Source organism: Limulus polyphemus, unplaced genomic scaffold (genome assembly GCF_000517525.1).
Source record: "Limulus polyphemus unplaced genomic scaffold, Limulus_polyphemus-2.1.2 Scaffold346, whole genome shotgun sequence".
Lineage (NCBI taxonomy): Eukaryota > Metazoa > Arthropoda > Merostomata > Xiphosura > Limulidae > Limulus > Limulus polyphemus.
In genome coordinates, this window is record NW_013665956.1 from 444,239 (window position 1) to 468,328 (window position 24,090).

A 24,090-nucleotide genomic window follows, 5' to 3' on the forward strand; every position below is an offset into this window, starting at 1 on the left:
ATCCTTTTAATTATGTTTGAATTATGAACATTGCTCAACATCATGAAAATTAAACCTTATTTTCAATAAGCAATCCTGAAAAATATTTGGGGGTGCTTAACTTTTTCCAGGTGTATATATTAAATATATGATCCAAATTATGGTAACACAAGTGTATTATCTTGCACTTACTACAATTAAAGATCATTTATCAAATATTGGTCCAACTAACCAATTGATCCAAATCATTATGTAGTAGTTCAACATACTCAATACAGCTAGAAATACCCAAGAATTTAATGTAATTTCAAAATTTTACTAATTATCCACCTATCCATATCATTAATGTCAATAGGAAAAACTTGCAACTGTGCTACTACTGGCTTGTACCAAATCCACATCCAGTCTTTATTATTGAATATATATATATTTTAACTGTCTTGTCTTAACATCTTGCCGACCATATGGCAGCCTAGTTCACATGCACACTTATGCACATAAACTAATGCAGACTTAACCACTTCAATATTCTTGTGCAACATGTTTTTGGGTAAGACCATAAATCACATCCACATGGAGCAGTATTTCTCACCCAAATATGAGCATTTTTTGGCAGAAAAACAGTCAGTGTCTGTACTATCATAGATCACACCATCATGAATGATGTATGTGAAGTGTTCATCCAGGCAGTTTTATCAGGATTAAAAACTTCACAAGCATTTGCTTGATAGTCTATGTAACCCATTTTGCTAAACCATTAGCTTGAGGAAGAAAAAGTGAAGTGTACATTTTCAACAGATCCAACACTTTTCACAACAGGGAATAGCTTGCTATTGAAACAGTTTCCTGATCCATGTCAATCTTTTTTTGAGTGCATGAAATTTGGTCATTCATCGCTCTGTCAGTGCTTAGTGACAGACTGTCCTGAAATATGAACTCATTATGTAAAGTAATAAACTACAACCAGTACAAATTGATTACTTTGTTCAGTTTCCGGAAGAGGATGAGTGACAGCTAGGACTATTCTCTGTAACAGAGAACCAGCAAATCTCTACCGGAATTTGTCCTTTTTATGCTGTTTTTAGTTTCTGGGCAGCACACACCATACAATGTTTACACCATTATTTAACATCCAAACTTAAATGCAGTCAGTATAATACTAGTTGCATCACATGTTGAAAGCCACATTTCATTGGTTTGATAACAATGATTCAGCACACCTTCCTGCATTGTAGCTGCTCGTACTAGTACCATATGACATTCCTCAATCTGTGGTGGCCATACTTTATCTTACTGAATGATAAGGAGTGCCTTTGGTAAATCTGGGTCCTTCCTCTTCTTGGAGCTCCTGAAGTGTTAATTGTGGTATTCAACCATTAGTGGAATCTCCTACTGTATGGCTTGATGTCAATACAGCAGAAATGACTTTAACTCCCACATTGTGTCCAGGGATGGAACATTTAGTGAACTGACAAGTTCCCTTGTGTAGCAAAATAATCCATCAGCGTTTCAGAGTTTAATTTCAGTAGTGCATATTGGTGCATTAAAGATATTTTAATACTAGAAATGAATGACCTTATAACACCAAACTTGTTATTTTTCTTTAATTGGGTACTCAATGTTTCTCTTTACATCTTCTTCAGAAATGTTCCACTATAATACAAACCATAACTAACAGTACAAAGCTTTAAATGCTTTAAGTAATAAATTATAATCTAATCTATTCCACTATTCCACAAATTTAACTCGCCCAATTGTTGCTTCAACCATATCTTAATAATCTTTCCTTTAGGCCTTAAATCTTAATAAGTTATTCATTCCCACATCTAGGCCGAAGGAATACTCCTGAAATGCTCACACACATATTTCTATACTTAAAACTCTGGTTCTTGTCCTGTGAAGTTGTCAGATCAAATTCACTTCAGTACTATTACAAAGAAGCTAACTTCAGACATCAAGAGATACATATCTTGTCTAACCTAAATACATTTTCAGGTGTTACATTGAATCTAACTGCTGACTTTGTCAATAAGGTTTATTTGTTTCCTTGTGAAAAATCCACTTAGTCTTTTTTCTTCAACCTTGTTGTTGTTGTTTGCAAAAATAGAAAAAAAACGTTTTACCACAGAGAATTTAAGCTTAACACAGTCAGATTTGGTACACAGAATCAACTATAAAATTGAAACAATGTAAAGCCACCTTTTATAAAATAAAAAAGAACAAATGTAAGTAAGGTGGTATCCAACCCTACCATATCTTCTACATGAAGGATTGTATACCAGTTATCATAAGTTATCTTTCAGAGCCACTTATTTGGACTTCTCTCGTATGTCAAAGAATTAGCACATAATTGAAACATTACTACACTAAATATGTAATTATACACTAAAGAAATACGATCCAATGAAAGAGTAACAGTATGACTAGTTGGAAATGGCATATATCTGGCTAGCACTTTAAATGATTCAGAATCACAGCTAATGTTTGGATATAAATAAGAAGCTGTTTCTAACATTCATTATACATTAATCAGGATGACAACTTGATAAATATTAGTAGGATATAAGTGAAAAGAAACCTCTGGTTACGATTGCAAATTATTCCAGTTAATAAATTGAGACACTGTTTTTAGGTATGAGTGAAGAAGAATTCTTTAATCTGATTGTGAAGGATCAAATGTCACAGCCTGCACTGTCCATCAAATAAACAGAGTTAATGATTTAATACATGACTAACACCTTCTACTTAGGTCAGATAATGATGGGTAAACTGATGAGATAAATATTAACAGAACCCTGTGGTGAAAGGAGGCTTTGATAAATTCAGCATAGAGTCTCAAAGGAGTGATTAAAACACTTAAAGGCCGAGTGTCACCTGATCCCACTGAGAAAAGTACGGAATAATAATAGCTCCTTTGTGGAAGACTCATTAGATGAATTGTGATCATCTCATGTATAAGAAAACCAATCTAATCTGGTGAAAATAAACTTAAAATACTGTGTGACAATCAGAAATGATTATACAAGAAATCAGAATATAGAAGTTATTGTCAGACCAAGCTAGTTAGCCTAGGAAGTTATAGTTAGCTAGTCATGTCTTCCAATTATGTTAAAAAAATACAAGGTTCAGTTCTTTTCTACAAGTTTAATGTAAACTATGTTATATAGCACTGTAGGCTAAAATTAAAGTATAGATTATATGAAGGAATAAATAACTAAGAACTTGTTTTAAAATTATTTTCTTATAATTATCAAAATATGTTGTTCTTTTTTTTTGGCTGTGTATCTTGACTATACCTCCTTGACTTTTACAAACACTTCCTCGAGATTGCTACTAATGCAAAATCGCCATGAAGTGCGTATACATGGTATTTGAATAATACTATTTGTAACAAGTTGATGACTCAACAATTAAATGACTTGTTATAAAGTGGCACAACTGACAAAACATAATGTAACAAGCTGTTGCAAAGTATTGAAATAAATCCATATTTCTTCAGACTGTGTGATCACTGGTATGTACTGGATCTCCCATTTCTTGTTTCTGTCAAAGATCTTTAAGTTTTAATTTTATATGTACAAAAGCAAAGTCATTTGCATCATGTGAGGCTTAACTAAAGTGAATTACACCTGTTTGTTTGAAAAGAAATAAATATCTTACTTTTGGTATCATTTCATTTCTATCTACCACCTTAACATTTAAAAGATGTAAAATTCATTTAACTCATTATATTTAACTCTAACGTTACACTTAACAGTGTTGTCAATAGGCTACTGGTATTTAATGTTGATTATTTATTCTGAGGCTAAAATAGAAGTAGTGTTAGTGTTAAATGTTTAGTAATTTCTACGTGCAAGAAATGGATTTTATTTTAATTGTACAATTGTGTGTAAAGTTTATATATTGGAGGCTGCTCTAAATAGGGTAGAGGCTATGGATAAAGAGAAAGGTAAACTGCAACAGTATTTAAAGAGGAAATTATGCTTTTACATGAGAAGTATAATGTACTTAATAGTAATAATGACTTTCACATAGTCAAAAAACAATACTAAGATGGCTCGTAGTAGTGGATTTAATTATAATGAGAAGGTTCTATTATGTAACACTTTTCAACCTTTAGCTTGTGAAGATGATGAACTTGAGGGGAAAGAATAACAACAAGGACAGATAGAAATGGAAATGAAAAATATAAGGATGTTATTGTTAATTGGGATTCTTTAGTGCAGCACAAGGACATGATAGCCTGTTGGATAAATAAAGAATAGAGAAATAGATTATGCTATCTAGAAGCAGAGGTGGAGGATATAACCGACAGAGTAAGTGATATAGTAAATAGTCTTTGTAGTGCACTTTGGGGAAGGGTAGGTCAGAGGATCTTATTGTTTAGAGCAAGGCATTAATAAAGGTATTCAAAGGAAAGGTCTATAATAACCTAATTCTGTCAAGGATACTGCCAAGACTTAACTGTGGGTATGAAATTATAAGCCAACATTAAGGGTACAATAAAGAATGCAGAGCTTTGCATACCTTCTCTTGGATAAATCTTCCCTAATTACCTTTACATTTAAAACTATCATGAGATACTTCGATAATCACATAAATCTGGTTACAAATAGGTATGCTGAACGGTATTTCAGATTCAGGGGGAAAATGTTTTCACTCTTGCAGAAGAATGTTTCAAAGCCTTTTCTACATATGATGAACAGTAAAATAGCAAAGATATTCACTGTCTATGGTACACCAACTTTTAAGATGACTATCTTTGATATAACTACTATTCCCAGCAATGAAGAACCACCAAACCAAATTGACAATGTAAAACCAATCAAAACAACATCCCACTAAATATGGGACAGCTGCTACCACCACCAGAATTTGCAGATTCATTGTCCAATAATCTTAAGAAAGAAATTTCCATCAAAGCTTGATTGTTGTAAGCTACAATAGTCATGCAACTAAAAGGCAGTAAGTGCTGCCATATTCCTACTAGGTTATCACCCATGTACCTGAGATGCATGTTGATTCTACATACAAAAAAAGGGAGTTGCATTTCCTCTGAATGCATATATAGTCATTCATGTAACACAAAAGAATCAATTACACGAAGAATGCAACATGGACATGGAGACAAAGGATTTGATCTCACTGTTAAGAATTGATGAAATGATGTTAACTGTGATAATTGACCTGTAAGGTATGAATTGAAAATACCTGTCATTTTCATTAATGCTAGAAAGAAGATGTTTCAATTTTGATATTGAAGTATTCAGCAGATATGAAGTAAATAAAGGTAATAGACACTCACACTGCAATTGATAGAAAAAATAGCTTTACCTGGTGTTTCTCATACAGTAGTGCAGAAAGTATTTCATTCTGATGGCCTGGTGGTTAGGGTACTTGACTCGCAATCTGAGGGTCACGGGTTCGAATCTCCATCCCCCCAAACATGCTCGCCCATTTAGCTGTGGGGGTGTTATAATGTGACGGTCAATCACACTATCTGTTGGTAAAAGAGTAGCTGAAGAGTTGGCAGTGGGTGATGATGGCTAGCTGCCTTCCGTCTAGTCTTTCACTGCTAAATTGGGGATGGCTAGTGCAGATAGCTCTCATGTAGCCTTGCATGAAATTCAAAACAAACAAAACAATTCATTTTCATCAAACTGAAATATTTGTGACTGGGAGAAATTAACTGCAATAAATGAAATTCAGACAGTGGCTTAGATATTAAGACAAGTATAAACAGATTGAAACATTTGTAATAACTATACAGTTCTAGTGAATATTTCTAAACATTGTTTCACTACAAAGTGCAGTAGTAATGCATGAAGATGTAGGCTATAAGTGTACTACGGAGAGGCATAAAGTAACATCAATATGGTGAAAACTTTGTAAATCTTGCCAAAAACTAGCACTAAGCTTGTAATTGAAAGAAAGACCCTGAAAGTGTGTATAGACGAGGGTACACATACAGGAAGAGATAAGACCAGTCCTGGCTGAGCGCATCTACAGCCAGAGTAACTGGGTGAGGTGCTAGAGACCAGAAGAGGGAATGTTTGGTATTGAGAGTAGTTGTGAAGATAACAATCAATGGTGTTTCCAACCTAGTACAAATCCAACGAAAGTCCTGAGCAGGGAGTGACTGCTCCATAGGATGAATCCTGTCTGGATGAGTAAGTCAATTTGCCACCACGTTCAGAACATCTGAAACATGACAGGCTGTCACACAAACCTGATGTGAATGGGCCAAAAACAGTATGTCTGGTGTGCAGAAACAAACGTTCCAAGACCAAGTACCACCCTGGTGATTGATATGGGAAATAACCATAAAATTGTCGAAGTGGATCATAACCAAGTGATCCACACGATGAGGGAAGAAATAGGAACATGGCTGGCATACCATCAAGAGTTCCAGGACATTTATCTGGAAGGTATGCACCACAGGAGACTAAAACAACAAAGCTGTGGAGTTGTCTTGTGATGCACCCCAACTCGTAAGAGAAGCATAGGTGAAGAGGTAGAGATCTGTCCAAGGAGTCAGTGGTAGTTGGATGCATGATCCAGCTACCAAGACAAAATATTGAGAAGAGGTGGCAAGGGACAAATTATTTTGAGAGATATTCCACTGATCACTCAGTGCCCATTGAAGAAGTCTCATATGAGCCCAGCCTAGAGGGACAAGATGTCCTATAGACACAAGAGTTCCCCAAAAGAGAGAACCTCTCATGCAGGAAGTATGGGAGAGGTAAGAGTTAAATTGACTAGTAGTTCCATATCTCACAGACAAACGAGGAAAGGTTGAGCCTGACTGAGGCAAGAATTGAAAAAGGCTCATAGGTGGACTAAGTACTGAGTCAGAGACAGAAATAACTTGATCAGCCAACCCAGACAAGCTGCCTGGAAGAGAAGTGACATGGCTGATGAGGAGGCCTCCTGAGACTAGGCGAGTAGGAACCAATCATTTGTATAATAATGGAACTGAAATCTGGACATAGCAAGCAAATACTCATATGAATCAGTTGAAAACACAAGAAGCTGAAGCTATGCTGAAATGGAGAGCTTGAAACTGCACTTGACCCCAGTGAATGAGTAATATTGCAAAGATGGGGCAATTGGAATGTGTATAAAGGCATCTCAGACTTGTACCCTAGTCATCCAAAGTTCAAGGGAAAAACCAATACAGAGGAAGAAACAACTCCATCTTGAATTGTGGAACCATCAGATAGTGGTTGAGAGAAGAAAGGTAAAAAAGAGAAGAATAAAATCCATGAGAGGGAAAAATGACACTCTAAATCGCTCTCATGTCCAAAGGATCTGAGATGTGGAACTAGAGGAGGAAAAGATGAGAAGAGAAATGAAATGAAAGCTTGTTTTTAAGAACGTAAATGACACACTGAGGTATGCAAATAGGAACAAAAAGATGTGTGAGACAAATAAATTATAGTATATTACTTGTGAAAATACTTTAAGTTTTCAATTACACAGACAGGTGTAGTTTTCATTTATATAAAACTTTCCTAACGTTTTGGTTTACTGCTCAACATACTTGAGAAACACTTTACTAAAGAGGTACATAGACATACCATGAATTTCTACATTCTTATTTGAATATAAAGTTCTAAGTGTGTAAGTTATCTCTGAATATGTTCAATTTTTGCATAATGTGTTCAAGAAAGTCATTAAATTGATGTTGATCTAGCTGTCTTTCTTCCTTGTCATTCTATTGAGATCAAATCTGCTCTGTTCATTGGAGATGCATGGCAGTAATGCTTAATAGCATGCAATACAGCACATAGCAGTGTCCTTCAATGTTAGGTTACAGCTTCCTCTTACGTTTGAATGAGAATGATCAATTACACGGGTAATGCTCGTCCTTCTGAGTAAATCCGACATTATCTGTAATATATAGAACATCGAATTTAGACAGTATGATAGATGCTCTAGGCCTGACCAGTTTGAAAGGAAGTAATTTGATTCAGAACAAGTGACCATCCTGCATCTATAACAAGCACACTCACTATGACTGTTCAATTGTACATTATGTTCTTTACAGTATTTTTCTTTCATGAACCTACTTACTAAGATATTCAGCACTACTTCAAGATAAATATCTTGTTGGACCTCTAGTTATTAAATAGATCGATCCCACTGCTCTAAGGTTAACTCAATTTTACCACAACATCCAACACTAACAGTAAATAGTGTATGAAACTCGTTACTTAATTTCAGGAGTGCATATTGATGTTTAGAATACATTTTAATACTAGAAATAATGACATTATAAATGTTTCAGTAGAATGCTCCTTAAGAAGCTGCAAAGCAAAACTTTGAGTGTCCACTTAAAGGGATACCCAATGGTTCAACAGTATGTCTATGGATTTACAATGCTAGAAACCAGGCTTTGATGCCCATGGTTAGCAGAACACAGATAGCCCATTTTGTAGCTTTGTGCTTAACTTCAAACAAACAAACCAATTAAAGAAAAACAACTATTTGGTGTTATAAGGTCATTTATTTATATCAGTAAATAGTGTAACACTAGTCACATTAGCTAATGTTTACTTTAATTTTTGAAAATAGGTAGCATACCTAGTTTTAAATTAAAAATGCGTTTGTTTTATAGTAACTGTCTCACTACTGTCCCATGGACCAACCTAGTAAACATTTTGTACTTGTTACAGTTTTCATACTATAACTTTTAATACAGTATATATATTTTTTATCTTTACAAAATTTGGCAGACTTTTGGGAAATATTAGAAGTCATTTGTATGAAAAAATCAAATCTTTTATTTGATTTGTTTGAGTGCAAAGTGATTTTTATATTAAATATTAAAATAATTTTCTGTGTCACAAAAATCTCAAATTTCATTTGTGTAGTCACTAAAACCTCTTAAATAAATATAAAACTCTTTTAGTAAAACATTATATTTTTTGTTATTACCTCTACTCTAACAGTATATTTTATTCTTCAGCCAGAAGGCAAATCACCAAAGTATAATGAAAAGTTGTAAAATCAGAAATAAAATGAGTAGCTGTACCTTTTTTCTTGATTACTGATCATTTAATTTCCAAGTACTTCTCTTGAGGGTTTCAACTGCTAAACATTTCACACTTATTTCCTGTGTTTATTTTACTGTCAACAATTGAAGTACAAATCTGTTGAAAATAAAGCAACAAACCACTACTGTTCACATGACATTGCAATACAATACCCTTGAAAGCAGCAAAGCATGTGTGAAGAAATAAACTGACTTGACCCCTTCTTTGAGAACAGGATGTGGAATGTATCAGTTTTTATATCCTTCAGTGTTTACTACGAGAATTCACTAGAGTAATAACACTGCACTTTGAATCAATGAAAACGTTTATACAGAGAACACGATGTGAAATGTATTGGCTTCTGTGTATTAAATTATTTATGATAAGAATACGCCAGAATAATAAAACTGCACTTTGAATATATAAAAAGGTTTATACTGAGAACACAAATGTGGAATTTATCTGCTTATGTATCCTACAGTGTTTACAACAATAATTATCCAGAGTAATAAAACTGCACTTTAGATCTGTGAAAAAGTTTATTATATGGTTCAGAGCCAATGATATAAACATCACAACTGTTTGAATAATGGGAATCCTTCTGGGATGTTAGGAATTTAGTAGTATACTGTACAAGTGTACAAAGACATTATGCATGATTAAAATTTCATATTTCCCTTTCAGCAAACTTAATCATCAACCAATAACACTCGGGTTTCAAATCTGGTTATTATTTTGCAAGCATTCAAATTCAATCAAGCACTCTGACTTTGGCTATTTCACTATACTTTGTTGGAAAACATAAACGTGTTGAAGAAGACTGTGTTGATACTAATTGAATACATTTGGCTACAAACATTCCTTGTTACTGACTTTTACTTAGAAGGAAGTTATCATTATTTGTAATACATGTGGAATCTCTGCTCAATAGTTTCAGTATATAGTTTTTAAACAAAATCAAGTGCAGCTGTTTCTGTATTTCAGCATAACATGTACTGCTTCTGAAATCTGTGATACTCATCAAAGAGTGTACATACATGTAAAAAACTAAAACACATCATAGAATACACTTAATAATGTTACAAAACAGAGTAAATGACACATAGTATACAATATATATAAATATAATGATACACAATAGAAAATATATGCAATGTTTCTTCTTCTTGAAATGAAAACTAAAATAGAACTACAAGCTAAAATGAGGGAATTGAAGGATGCTAGTGTTACTCTTCAAAGAAGCTAAATCTTTTACCAAAGAATTGTTTGTATAAAAGTGTCTGTTCTTTTCTTTTTTAAAATTACTTTTCTCTAAAGATTTTAATGTTTGTATTTGAAAGTACAGCAGTATTTCCTCTTTTTACATCTTTTTGACTGAAATGATTTTGTAGTTTTCTTTTGTTCGTACACTTATATGTAGAGTAGTAATGCTCCCTTTCATGTGTCAAAATCAATTTTGGTTACAATTTTATATATCAAGTTTACTGTTGCAGTTTCCTAAAATGTTTGTAGTAAAATACCTATACAAGTTTTCCATCATTGATAGTTTTTTTCTGAGCACATCTTTATGTATGTTATTTACAGTTCTTTTCATTCTGGTTGTTCCTTTTATCATGCAGCATCATTTGTATACATTTTTATAAGTTAGAATGTGTATAACTTGATGTTATTACATGCAATTTGTATGTGCATTATTCATTTAAGAGATGTATAACCATAGGTGTGTAACTTTATTCTACATGCATTTGTAAAGTATTAAATCTTTCTAAAATGTTATGAATAAACCTGTATTTCAAGTTGTCAAGCTTCTAATGTTACATAATTTGCTTTTATTTTACCTCAATTTAGAGACTTAGAAGAATAACACAAATTCAGTAGGCATAACTATATAGGCCTACAAATCTCTAACTATAATACCAGTATTTTGCAATATAGTGAAATTTTGGCTCCCATATATTACATATGTATATATACATATTACTATTTATTCATAAATGCTTCAATTTTTGCTATTTTTTATTAAAATGTAGAAAAATAAATAAAAAACACTTTGAAAAACAAATATTTTGAGTACTTGCGGTGTCACAAGATTTTGTGCTTGTGATAATCCTTGCTGTAACTGTAAGCCTCATTTATTCTTCTGAGTGGAGGGTGAAGATATATTGATTTTTGTTCGCTTCATATATACATATTAGGAAACAAAAAATCCCTGTAATTTATCTGGTTTTCTAAACGAGCTATATAAAAGTTTAAAAAAATCTCATTTCTGTTCAGAGCAACAATTTAGTCATCACACTTCAACAGTTTCCACAAAATCGACTTTCTCCTTCAAGCTCTTTATAAATGACTGTCAGATTTATGTACACAAGAAACTGCTTTCTACTGGTTATAAACACTTAATCAAAATAAGTAGGTGGGACTACACAAGAGAATGAAAGAATGGAGTAGTGAGAGAAGCCAAACTACAAGATTGTCTAAATACACATTGACACATCAGCAAATCAAAGATGTAGGTTTTTATTTTATATTATAGCATGTCAGTATCTCCAATTTGAGTTTTTAATACGTTAACCACGTTATATGGTAGGTATAATAAATTATAAACGGAGCAATAACACAATAAGAGGTGCTATGTGACATATATGAATTGATATTTAGCAATTTTTTCTTTAAATTTTCTTGCAAGTTAGGAAATTTGAATTATGAACTACATTTTGATGTCAATTCCACTGACATAAATAATAGTGAAGCTATCTAATAACATTTTGAAAATAACTTTCATGAGATGAGCTCTTTGATCTATCTACAGCAGAAAGGTTAAAGCAGTACAACGATCCATTGATTGCACTTTTCTTGGAAGCTTTGGGATGATGGCAGTTAAAAAGTTTTCTAATCAGTTTGTGAAACAAGATAGATTATATATTATTGTCACTGTCGATCTTGAGCATTTGAAACTTATTCTCGTCTTTTAGGTGATCAAATATTTTTTGTTTGTAATTGTTTCTGCTCATAACTACAAAACCTCTATATTTATCCGATTCTTTGATGATAATGATATCTTTTTTAAGGGCTAGTTGTTCTTGGGGATGTAATTTTGGTTTAGCTTTATGATTTCCGTGTCTTTGTAAAACTTTTCTGATCTTTTTCTTCAAAATTCACAATTTTAATTTCAATATCTTTATTAGCATTTGGAGGTTATCGTTGTTGGTATCAAAAGGGTGTTCATTGAGATATTTGGAAGCTGAATGATTTGTTGCAACTGTAGTTGAACAAATTTCAGTAATGGAATTAATGTGTGATTCAATGTTATAAGTAGTAGAGATTGAGTTTGTGATATTTTGCTGTATATTACAGTTACTTTCACTGTTGTTTGTAGTAATTAGAGGTTCAATCATTTCTCTATTTTCACCTCTTCTCACTATGAACAATAGCGAAAGTAAAATCAAAATAGCTTATTTGTAAATATTAATTTGATAAGGGCTATTACACTGTAGTAAAACAATCTTTCATGGCCTAGTTTTAGAAAGAAAGACAAAGCCTCTTCCAAACCCTTTACATTCCTTTTAAGTGGGAATCTAGCAACTGTTTACATAATACATTATGACTGCCTTCATACTCCATGACAATTAACAGTAAGCAAAAAAATATGCATAATGATGTGCTAAATGTACCAGAATAAACCTGCATGTAATTTTTAGCACTAATAATGATATATTTTTTTGTCATCTGTGTTCGAGAAGCATCACTCAAGCACATGAAATTAACTGACTACTAGTTACTCCGACTTATGGGAATCATGGACATATTTTCTAAAATTTATGCAGGCTATTCCTTTATAATGTTTTAAATATTTCTATTGTTGGCCAGGTTCTTTTTGGATTATTGCATACAAAATTTATAAGTACAATAATAATAATGCAACACTCAGTCCACTTAACAATAATAAAAAGTTTTATTTCTTCAACTTCTACAGCATTATCAACATGCACCAATAGGATTAACTTTATAAATGAACTAATAAAAAATTTAAGTTGTCTGGCTACCCATCAATTCTTTCTTTGTAACAAACTCAACATTCAAAGCATTGAACTAACTGGTTGCCAATAGCAGATAACCTGACTAAATCACGAAGAGGTTACTTGCTAACTGCATAAGAGACTAACTATGTGATCTAATGGACTCAATAACTTACACTCTAGCCTAAATTGATTTTTATAGAGACTCATTTGTTTCCTAACCTTTCAAAAGATTCTACCATTCCAGTCATTAATACTACATCTGTCATGTTACATAAAACTTCCAGCTAGTCCACAATACAAGTTTCTTGAACAGCCTGGACATCAAAATCAAATATTTGTTTCATACAGCTTGGGCCTTAAAACTGAAGAAGTACATCACCAATATTTTTTTCTCAGCCTGAATACTGTTTACACCATTACTGATTACAATTAACTGTAACAATGATATCATGTTTATTTATCACATAAAACAACAAAAATGCTGTAACTTGAAGGTGATTTATTATGTTCACAATAAAAAATTCAAAGTTAAAGGTAGTCTGCATTTGCACAGTACTTTACTTAGTCAAAGTTTCAAGTTAAATACATCCACATTTTTCTTAAGTGTATCAGGTTTCTCACTGCACTTCTCTTCAACAGTTTTCAGTTGCACACTTTTTCTTTAACTACACATCTGAAAGAATTATATCTAGTTATAAACTGTCATTACAACATGATTTCCTGGCAGCTGAAGAGAGGGCATTACAATTCCCTACACAGTTTTCGGTGTTTCAAATAGAAATGAAGTTAACAGTGTCCGTGCTTTCATGGCTTCCTTGAGCTTTATCCTTTGAATATGACTTCAAGGTACTCTTGCCCATCCTGGAAAAGTTAATCTTGATGACAGCAGACTGTCAAGTGTCCTATTTTTTAGTCTTCCTATATATATGGATGAATTTTCCTGTATTTTTGAAAGAAAGCTGCAGTTTAGTAGATACATGCAAGTTTAAGTGAAATACACTGAATTGTACTGGTATACCTCTATACTTTATGTAATGTAACTCTGTGTGTTATACAGTGAGTTTATATTTTCAGTATGGTGATGTTTCATTAAACTGAATCTAGAATGTTATTATCGTAGTTATACAGTTATTAACCTGTAGTAGCTTTTATCTAGCTGAGAGGATGTCTGGTGGTAGTGTAACTCTGTTTGGTGCAATAGCGGTATTGGTGGAAAACTCGAGCTAATCCCAGTGCTACAACATGTCAAATCCACAAAGCAGGAAATCAGAAATAGTTTTGAACCTGGGACAGTTCAAATTGATTGAAATAATCCACCAGATATTTGAGAACTCACTTGAACCCACCATTACATCAACTACAGACAGCTCTCTCTTGGTGTAACAAACTATTTTAAAAATGTTGTTAAAATAGAGATAATGTGGGCACTAAAAGATGCCGTTAGTGGCATGAGCTATCATTCGTATGACAGAATTGATATATTTAATGCACTGTTTCAATACCCTATTGCAGCTGACTTTCCTAAGCTTCCTATGTGATTTCAGATGGATTTCACATATTTCACAAACTAATTAGTTTATGATTTGACTATAAGCAAAATTCCTTTCATCATTCATTATAATGAAATAAATGCTTACGGAGTGAAATGGATGTATTTGCCCTTCTGCTACTGTTCCCCATCAACTTAATGTATATAAGTGTTTATATACAGCTTGGAACTTTGGCCATGCAAGAGGGAAAATGTCATCATGAACATGCTGGAAACAGAGGATACATATTTCACTGATCTTACCACTTAGTAGTGAAGAACCAAATGTAAATAAGAATGTCTTCTGAAAGATCAACAAGTCTTAAAGAATCTGGAAGTTCAAGACATGTTGAAATTTAATTCTGACATTTGCGCTTGATGTTGTTGTAGTCAACAGAAACATAGAGTAGCAGGAAACAGTTCAAAATTAACCTTAGACTTTTCAAAGGAGACAAGGATTTCCCCCAAAAGTGCAGCTTTCAAAAGGATGTGCACAAGAATTCACCAGAAGCATTCACTTATGGATCTTCATTTCTTGAAAGAGCAATTCCTCTTTAACATAGTCTTTGAACTGTTTCAGGTTGAGGCATTTTTGTTCCATATTGTATAAAAAACTAAGCAACCTGGTAGTAAGAATGTTGAGCAAATATGTGAATAGCACTTAGTACCAAAGAAGAACTGACAGGAACTTACATCAAACATGATGACAAAGCAAAGCAGGTTTAAGATAAAGATCTGGTGATTGAAGTTCTCTCTCACTATAAGGTCAGTCAATTCGACTGACCTTCTAATATCTTGTACTCATTATATTTTCCACACTGTAACTTTTAGTACACTTTGTGTATCTTCACAAAATAAGGCAGACTTTTATTAAACTAATTACTATAGTACTTTTAGTTAACTAAAAACTAATTAGTTTAATAGTAATATTTACTTAAGTATTGTCGTGATATATATATATATATATATATATATATATATATATAGTATTTCTATATATTAGTCTGAGTGTAAAGTGATTTCCACGTTAAGATTCAAAATACTTTTCTTCTCAAAATCTCTAAAACCTCCTAAATATATTTCAAACATTTTTTCAGTAAAACTTTATATTTTATCTGTTATTTTCTCTACCCTAACTTTATAAAAGGTTAGTAAATAGCTTTAAACTCATAACAGTGCACATTTATACTTAAATTCTATTGCTTTTTGCCCTTTGAACCCTGTCTAACTACTATTGGTGCCATTATAAGTTGTAAATCACTTAGCAAATGTGCAGCTCACATTACGCTATCAAATTACATTACACACGAGCTACTCATGAGCATATCACATGAAAAAATATATTTTGTTTCACTTAATCTAACTTTAACTAACATAAAAGTTTCTTATTTTTACCCTTTAGTTACTTTTATAATAATAAATAAAGAATGCACATAAAACAGAAAACAAGAAATAAAGTACTTGCATGTTTTGTTTTTTTACTGTCAACTGAGAATAACACTTAACTCTACTTTTTTATACTAATGGTAGTACTGCACAAAAATTTTTTTTTATTCAATTAAATAATGCACCAAAGGGACACAATAATGTGCAAAAAACTGATAATGTCCCATAACTATCACAATCTTTCTGGCTTTCTAACTATGCAACAAGAACCATTAACCCATTCACGATGGGTATATACTTGCATATGTATGAGAAGAGAGCTCCTTTACATGGTTACATACCTGCATGTGTACTATAACTTCAACATTCATAGCTAAAAGCAGAAACGCCATATAATTCTGCTTTCTTTTCTAACATTTTGCCATATTATTTAGCTACCTCTGACAGAAGTCATGATGTCAATGGTAAATAACCTCCTCCTCTTAATCATGATTGGTTGATACAGGTGCACTTGGGAAATAATGTGCGAGTCATTCACCTGCAGGAGTCAGTTTTTTGTTTGCCTTCGAAGTGTGACTGTTTCATTAGTAAAAAACATGGCTGCAAATATTCCTTCTAGTAGTAGTGATAGTTATTTTGACTATTTCCCAGCTGATAGTTACAGTGAATGAGATTTATCAAATGGTGATAGTGCCACTAGTTCCTGTGATTTGGAAGAATCAGTACCAGTTGCAAGGGAAACACTGACTGAGTGGAAAATAATTTCCAATCCGTTTACTGATGCTAGGCCCAATGCCATTTCTCCATTGAACCAGCCATATGAAGGAATACACTCCGATATAAATATGGCCAATGAGAAATAAAATTATTTCAAACTCTTTCTTAATGAAGAAGTTATGCATTATTTGTGTGGATCTATAAATGAATATTTCAATACAAATCCTGATTGCAAAAGCAAAATGTTTGGAATCAATTGATGTGATGTGAGCTGTATGTGTTTGTAGCACTGTTTTTATACAATGGATTATGCAAGTTCAACCAACTTCATTAGTACTGGCAGCAATCTTTTTCCGGGAATTTATTTTTACTGCAATGACGTTATGAATCGGGACAGATTCTTTACTACCAAGAAATTCTTCCACTCATCAAATGTTGCAGATGTTGAAAGAGTTAATGCTCAAACTCAATTAGAACCTTTCTGTAACCTCTTGCATAAAAAATGTAAGTATGTAGTCTATGTAGGAGAAAACATTGCAACTCATAAAGTTTTGGTATTTTGGAAGGGTAGATTAGCTTTCCAGCAATATATAAAAATCAAGAGATCACGTTTTAGATTGAATCTTTTTGTTTTGTGTCTGTCAGGAGATGATTTGAGTAGATATACCTGGAATTTCAGTACATATTATGGAAAGGACACATACCAACTGCCGTTTGCTACGCCTCAAAACCTTTCAGTTTCAGAGAGAATTGTGGTGCATCTTGCACAAAGTATACCAAACCAATGACAACATAATTATTGACAACTGGTATTCCAGTTTGAGGTTAACCAAGTATTCAGATTTAAGAAAGACATATATCAAAGGGGCAATGAGGCTAAAGAGAGGTCCTCCAAAAGAAATCAGTGGCAAAAAAAGTGTACCCAAATTCAGAAGTGTATTCACAAGGCATGATAATGCTCTAATTGTACAATGGGTTGACAAAAAGGATGTTCTCGTATTTACAACAAAGTATGAGGCCTCATTGGTTGAAAAGAATAAAACATTATGGAAGAACATCCCAATGCTTCTATAAATGCTATCATATTAAGAAATATAAAAATTAAATGAGGTCTGTTGACAAAGCTGACCACTATCTGGAACCTTATGACCACTTTCAAAAATCCCTGGCATGGTTCAAAACGCTAGGCCTACATCTAGTTTCTCGGATGACACTGAATGCCTTTCTTATCTGTAAAAGGCAAACTGGAAACTAAAAACTGAAGTATTCTGGTTATCTCAGCACTGTTGACAGACCACACAAATGATGGCTTTGAAAAAGTGAGAATCCAGTACCTACAGCAAAACCACATATAACATTGGAGGCAACTGTTATATATAGCTCATATATAACAATAATACAAATATATTACAGTTTTAAGCAAAAATAATCATAAAATAAAAATCTGTATGATGCAAAAGAGTGCAAAACTACATATGGAGTTCCAGGGGTTAAAACTAAATCTAAGCTCGTTGATGTGTTTCCTGTAGGAATCAAGCTTGAGCTGATAATTCTCTTAACAAAAAACAATGTAATATAATATGTCACTTGATAGATGAAAACCTTGGCTTTCTATTGGTTATAAATAATATAATATTGGATGTAGAGAGAACTACTGACAATTTCTGAAAGAGAGGATGTGACAGGTGGGTGTGGTAAAAGGGGTCTGATTGTTTATTTCATGGTTCTGTAACCAAATAAGATTAAGGTTATGAAAATTATTCTTTGCCTGAGTGATGATGAGAATGAGTAATTTACATTAAATTTCATACTTCTTGGAGAGGTGGTAAATAAATGGGAATGCCTAGAGAGCAAATGTGACAATTCTCACACTAGGAGAAATTCTAGATTTTCTTTAAATATTGCCTTATAAAAGTAAGAACTAAGAATTGCACACTATTAAAATATGGATTATTAGCTACGTTTTTATGCTATAGGTATTAATATACCATGAAAAGAAACTGGTTTAATTAAATTTTGAATGTAACTCAGAAAAACCTTGTGACGTGTGCAGAAAAAGAAGAGTTAATCTTGATCATGTCAGAAAAAAACAAAAAAATGTAGAATGCAGAAAAAAGGAAAATCTTGACAACTTTATGTTGCTTAAAAAATAAACTAGGTAAATTTCATATACTTTATATCACAGCCACTTAATATTTGGTAAGTTAATGCTTATCATTTTCTTGTACTTTTAGTACATACCACAATATCCTAAACTTCTGAGAGTTGTAAGTCATCATTTTTTTGAATAAGAAGATTAAACTGCTGTCATTATATACAATACTTTTTAAATTTACTTGCACATTTTTTACTTCAGAAAGCATGGGTAATAATTTCTATTTTGTAAATTACAATTCAATACATTTTTTTTGTACACACTACAGTTTATGGATATCTTTTTCTATCTATTGTTTAGTGTAATGGGGATTTTAAATGCATATTAAACATTGTTTTGTCATTTCTTTTCATAATAACATTACTTGTGATATATTATTTTTCGTCTAGTCAGTCTGGTGTTTAAATTTTCAACCTTTATTTTCTGTGTGTATATTTTCATAAGCCTGGTACAAGGTATCTAGCTGACATCTTTTTAACTGTCATAAACTCTAAGAAAATATTAAAAATAGTTAGCACTGTTTTAAGACAAAAAGCATTAAAAAACATTAAATATTAGTATCATATCTTGCATATTTTGAATGATCTGATTTTCAATATAGCAAGCTAAAGGTATGGCTGCTAGAGAATGTGGAGGCCAATCCTAATTTTCTTTTAATTCAAATATTTAAAAAGCACAGTACATAGAGTGCTCTAACATTTCCTTGCTTCCAGTCTAAACTGTCTCATTTTTTCCTTGCATTTTTGACCATATAAATTCTTACATTTGAACCATCCTATTTTCTTTTGAAGAATTATTTTAATCAAATGGCTATGTGCTTATCATTTTCACAGGACTTCACCCACCTAAACTATGTTAGTCATTTTGTGTTACACACACATTTACCAATTTGAATCTGTCATGCAACTCAAGCATATAATATCAGTGCCACTGCAGTTTAAAAAGTGGTTCCTAAACTATTTTAGTCTGAGGGTCCCTTGATGTCAGTAAAAAAAGTTGAGGCCCCAACCTATAACTTTAGCATGGTGATTGAAAAACAAGTGCCGTAGTAAAAACAAAATCATCTCCTTTTGACATACTATGTCATTTAATTAATTCAACGTAATTTTTATTGCCGTACTGTTTATTTAGTATTTAAATTAAGTCAGCATCTTTATTTTTGGCAGTCCCCCAGAAAAAGCTTCACAGCCCCCAGGGTGGCCACAGCTCCCAGTCTGGGAAACACTGGTCTAAAGTATTACCTACAGGTTGACATGAAACTAGTTGTAGTTTATTTTTTTTTATATGTACTTTTTTTGGCAAACAACTAAATACACATACATACTTTTTTCTTTATTATATATATATATCAATTAGGGAAATGTTCTCACATTCAAGAACTTTTGAAAACTTTTTTTAAAATCCAATGATCATAAAAGACAATACCTCAGATTTATGGATTATACAATTTGTTTTTGTTTTAGTGCAAAGCTACACTATAAGCTATAAGAGGTATCTCGGATGTGACATATGGATGCATGTCATCATATTAAATGAATCACATATCTACTTAAGTGTCTGCAAAGTTCCAAGCAAATTATCTATCTATATATCTCATGATACAATATTAAAAAAACAACAACATCAGATCAAAGCATGTCACAAAGGTTTTTGCTACAGATTTATAGTGGTTGAAGGTTACAGATAAAATAATAAATTATACATAATGAACATTTATAAAAATGCCAATTTCAGCACTGCATACAATTAGGCTAACATGCTGACATCACTACATTACCATGAAGAAATATCAGTAATGGAAAAATGCTATATATCATTAGCATAGATTGTGAACATTCCTCTGTATTCTGCAATATTTAATACACAAAAAGCATTTTTCTGCAGAAATATCATATCAAAAGAGTTGCATAATTTTGATCTAACTATTTGGCTATTAAGTTGAGCTCTTTTGTACTTGGAATAATTGATAAATATCCATGCTGAATTTGTATACACAGTTTCCTTACCTAGCTTCTGCTTTAAAAAAACTTTGCACATTGTGGTTTATAAATGTAAAACATCTAGTTTATTTAATTTTAGATAATGTGTTTATCTATAGCTAGATAATGCGAGTTATTGTTGGTTGGCATGCAACTCAATTTTGGACCAAGTGGAAGTTCACTTTTAGATGACTCTGTGACCAAAGAATTCTTGAGAAGGTTGTAATAATTCTTACCTTAACACGATTTCTAATTGTTGAATAGCATGGAACTCCACTTCTAAACACATTAGTTCTGAACAAGATGGTAGTCAAGATCTTTCCAAAAAGGTTATTTATTCCTGATCAAGGTGGTGATCCACATCCAGTCGTAACACTTATTTCAGTTTTTAGTCAAGGATAAAACAATACCTGAAAGATTTCTCAGTAAGTCAAATTTCATGTTTGTTTTTTTTGAACACACTTAGCATTTCATAAAATACACAAGTAAGGCAAAATGAAAACATATGCAAAATCTTACAAATCTTGAAATATTTAACAAGTATATTACAAAAGAAACACTGAAATTCAAACAATTCAACATTTAAATCAAATATTTAGTATAATACCCAAAACATTTTTGTTGATAAAAAAAACGCACTTGAATAACAATAACAAAACATTTCTCTTATATTTAATATACAAGATATCACACAAACCACTTTCACAGAAAGGTTAAAACTTGATATTTTCAGCATTTGGAGCTATCAAAATCACTGAAATTAACAATTACTATTATTTGATATGCTGAACTAATACTTAGATGAAAATAATCAAACAGTTAGCTTACAAAATATATTATGATGTCAGTATAAAATAGCGTATCAGACAAAACCAGGAAGGATGCAAGAGAAAAAATTCTGTACCAAAATTTAACTATAATGGCCATTAAAATTATGCAAGTCTTTCACAAAGTAAAATTCCAATACATTCCTTCAACACTTTTCAATGCAACTACTTAAGTGAATTTCTAGGAGATTTTAAACAGTAAAAATACTTTTTCCATAGTAACTCCTAAATCATTCAAAATTTACTCACATTTAAGAAAATGCACTAGCATGCATCAATTTCTGTGAAATTTACAAAATAGTTAAAACTGCTTATGATGCAGATTAAATACAAACAAAAGAATTTAATCAAAACAGTGTGTACATTTTCTCTATCATATAACTATTTGTTACTTTTGTTTCTTCATTCAATTTCATATTATCTAAATTAACTATCATGACTTTTAATGTTGTTTACATTAAAAGTACCTAATGAATGTTCAGGATTATAAGTTCAATACTCAATTCGCTTTATGTATAAATTACGTAAACACTCAAATTTTGTAAACAGAGAGAATCAGTACTTTTTTCAATCAACTTCATTAGAAATGATCTGATTAAAATCAACAGTAAACTTTTATTTTTTAACTCCTTAGCTCTACATATGTGGTCACAGTCATTTTGACTGACCTTGTAACTAACATAACACAATTTACGATACCCTAGAACCCCAGTGCTTTTGAAAGATCGACATTTCATCTTCAGCTGCAAAATAGCTTATTTGTGTTAAAACCGATTTCTTGAATCTATGTGATTTCCTAACATTTTGTAATCACCATGTAAGGACACATAAGTCTGAATGTAGTAAGAATACCTTAACCAAATTTTACAAGTCTTTAATAAACACTACAAATTTGTTATTAAAGATTTGTCTGAATTTACAAAGCCTTTACCGAGTCAGTATAAGCAAAAGGTGACTTTCATGGTGAGAATAAAAATACTTTGTCTTATTTTACATTTTTCAAATTTCATTTGCATAATCTCTAGAACCTCTTAGATAAATATAGTATTTTTTTACTAAAACTTTATACTTCATCTGTTATTTTCTCTATTCTAGCACTAGCTGTATAAGGCAATCAATTTGACCAACCTTGTAGCAACCATGGAACAAAAATTATGAAATAAATCTAAATTACTCATTTTATTTTGATAATGGCTGCACACTGTAGCAGGCAATTCCACACTATTTACTCTTACAGCCAAAGCTAAGAATCTTTTAATTTAGATTCATTTCTTTAACGGGTGAACTTTGACCCTCTAAGAGTACAGGGAAAGCTATTTTTTATGTGGAACAGCTTTATGTAAGCAAAAAATTAAGTCACACAATCAAAAGCTCAAATCATTCTATCAAGAGCATTTTGTTTATTTAATGGTTTTTTCATACAAAATTTTTATCTACCCTAATAAGTATCTAATTTCATATATTGCAATTACTTTTATAATAACAGATCACAAATATACATTAAAAAAAATTTAGTACTTCCATCTGGATTTTTGTCTTTTCAAGCTGTTGTACTCATATCCTCAATGCTCAGTTATTTCTAATTGCTCTTGGCCTCACAAAATACTCCCACAAGCTAAAAACAGAATGTTGTAAAACTACAATAAATTAACTAGTTTTCAACTTAAGCTGTAAATATGTTGAAATAGTTCTGATGGCTAGTCAAGCTGCACTCCAATGATAGCACAAATAATGAAACTAACAATGAAGTTTTCAAAACCTTACATCTGAATGATCTTGATATTGTAGCATTTAATAAATTGGAACCTTTTCTTTCTGTTGGTTAGAAATAATCCAACAGCAAATGTAATTGTGTAAAAGTTGTTTCATGTGTATGCTGACATACCCAATTTTAGACAAATTAAGTACAGCTCAGTATATTGGAATGACCCTCCAAAATTTTATACCACAATTCAAAATTTACAAAGTGCATTGTCACAAAATTTCGAAATCTTTTGATAAATATTACAAGTTTGTTGTAAAGTTGAGTAAAGCATATATAATAAAAATTTATTTGTGAATTTCCAAAGTTATAATTTTCCTATACTGAAAATGTATTTCCAATAGGCAATTCCCTCTTCTCACAAGATTAGCTATTCTTGTTCAGTGCTACCCTATTTATGTGAACTTTTTTTTTTTTTAACACATGCCACAAGCCATCTGCTCCCCTTACTGGAATCTAGTTATTCCAACATGTCTCTTATGCAAATCATCATGCGTCATTTCTCCACCAATGGAGTGCAACATAGTCATGTGACTCCCTCTATACTCTTCCACCAAACTATCACTTTGAGTTTGGCAGAAGATGGAAGCACCAGTTTTCACTAGGGAGAAAAGGTGGGAAATGTCAGTGGAGGGAATTAGGAATTACCTATCAGAAATACATTTTCAGTATAGGAAAAATTATAACTTCTGATACAGTA

General features: G+C 32.1%; 1 protein-coding gene across 2 annotated transcripts in view; it reads right to left on the bottom strand.

Annotated features, from left to right (window-relative positions):
* Positions 1 to 12,950: 12,950 nt before the first annotated feature.
* The window catches only part of LOC106457570 (RNA-binding protein 4B-like), a 112,131-nt gene continuing 100,991 nt past the window's right edge, over positions 12,951 to 24,090 (bottom strand). For both annotated transcript variants that reach the window (XM_022383562.1, XM_022383563.1), the window contains 2 exons: positions 21,038 to 21,211; positions 12,951 to 13,976 (listed from right to left, as the gene is read on the bottom strand). The gene's annotated coding sequence lies outside the window, so the exon portion shown is untranslated. The remainder of the gene's footprint in view (positions 13,977 to 21,037; positions 21,212 to 24,090) is intronic.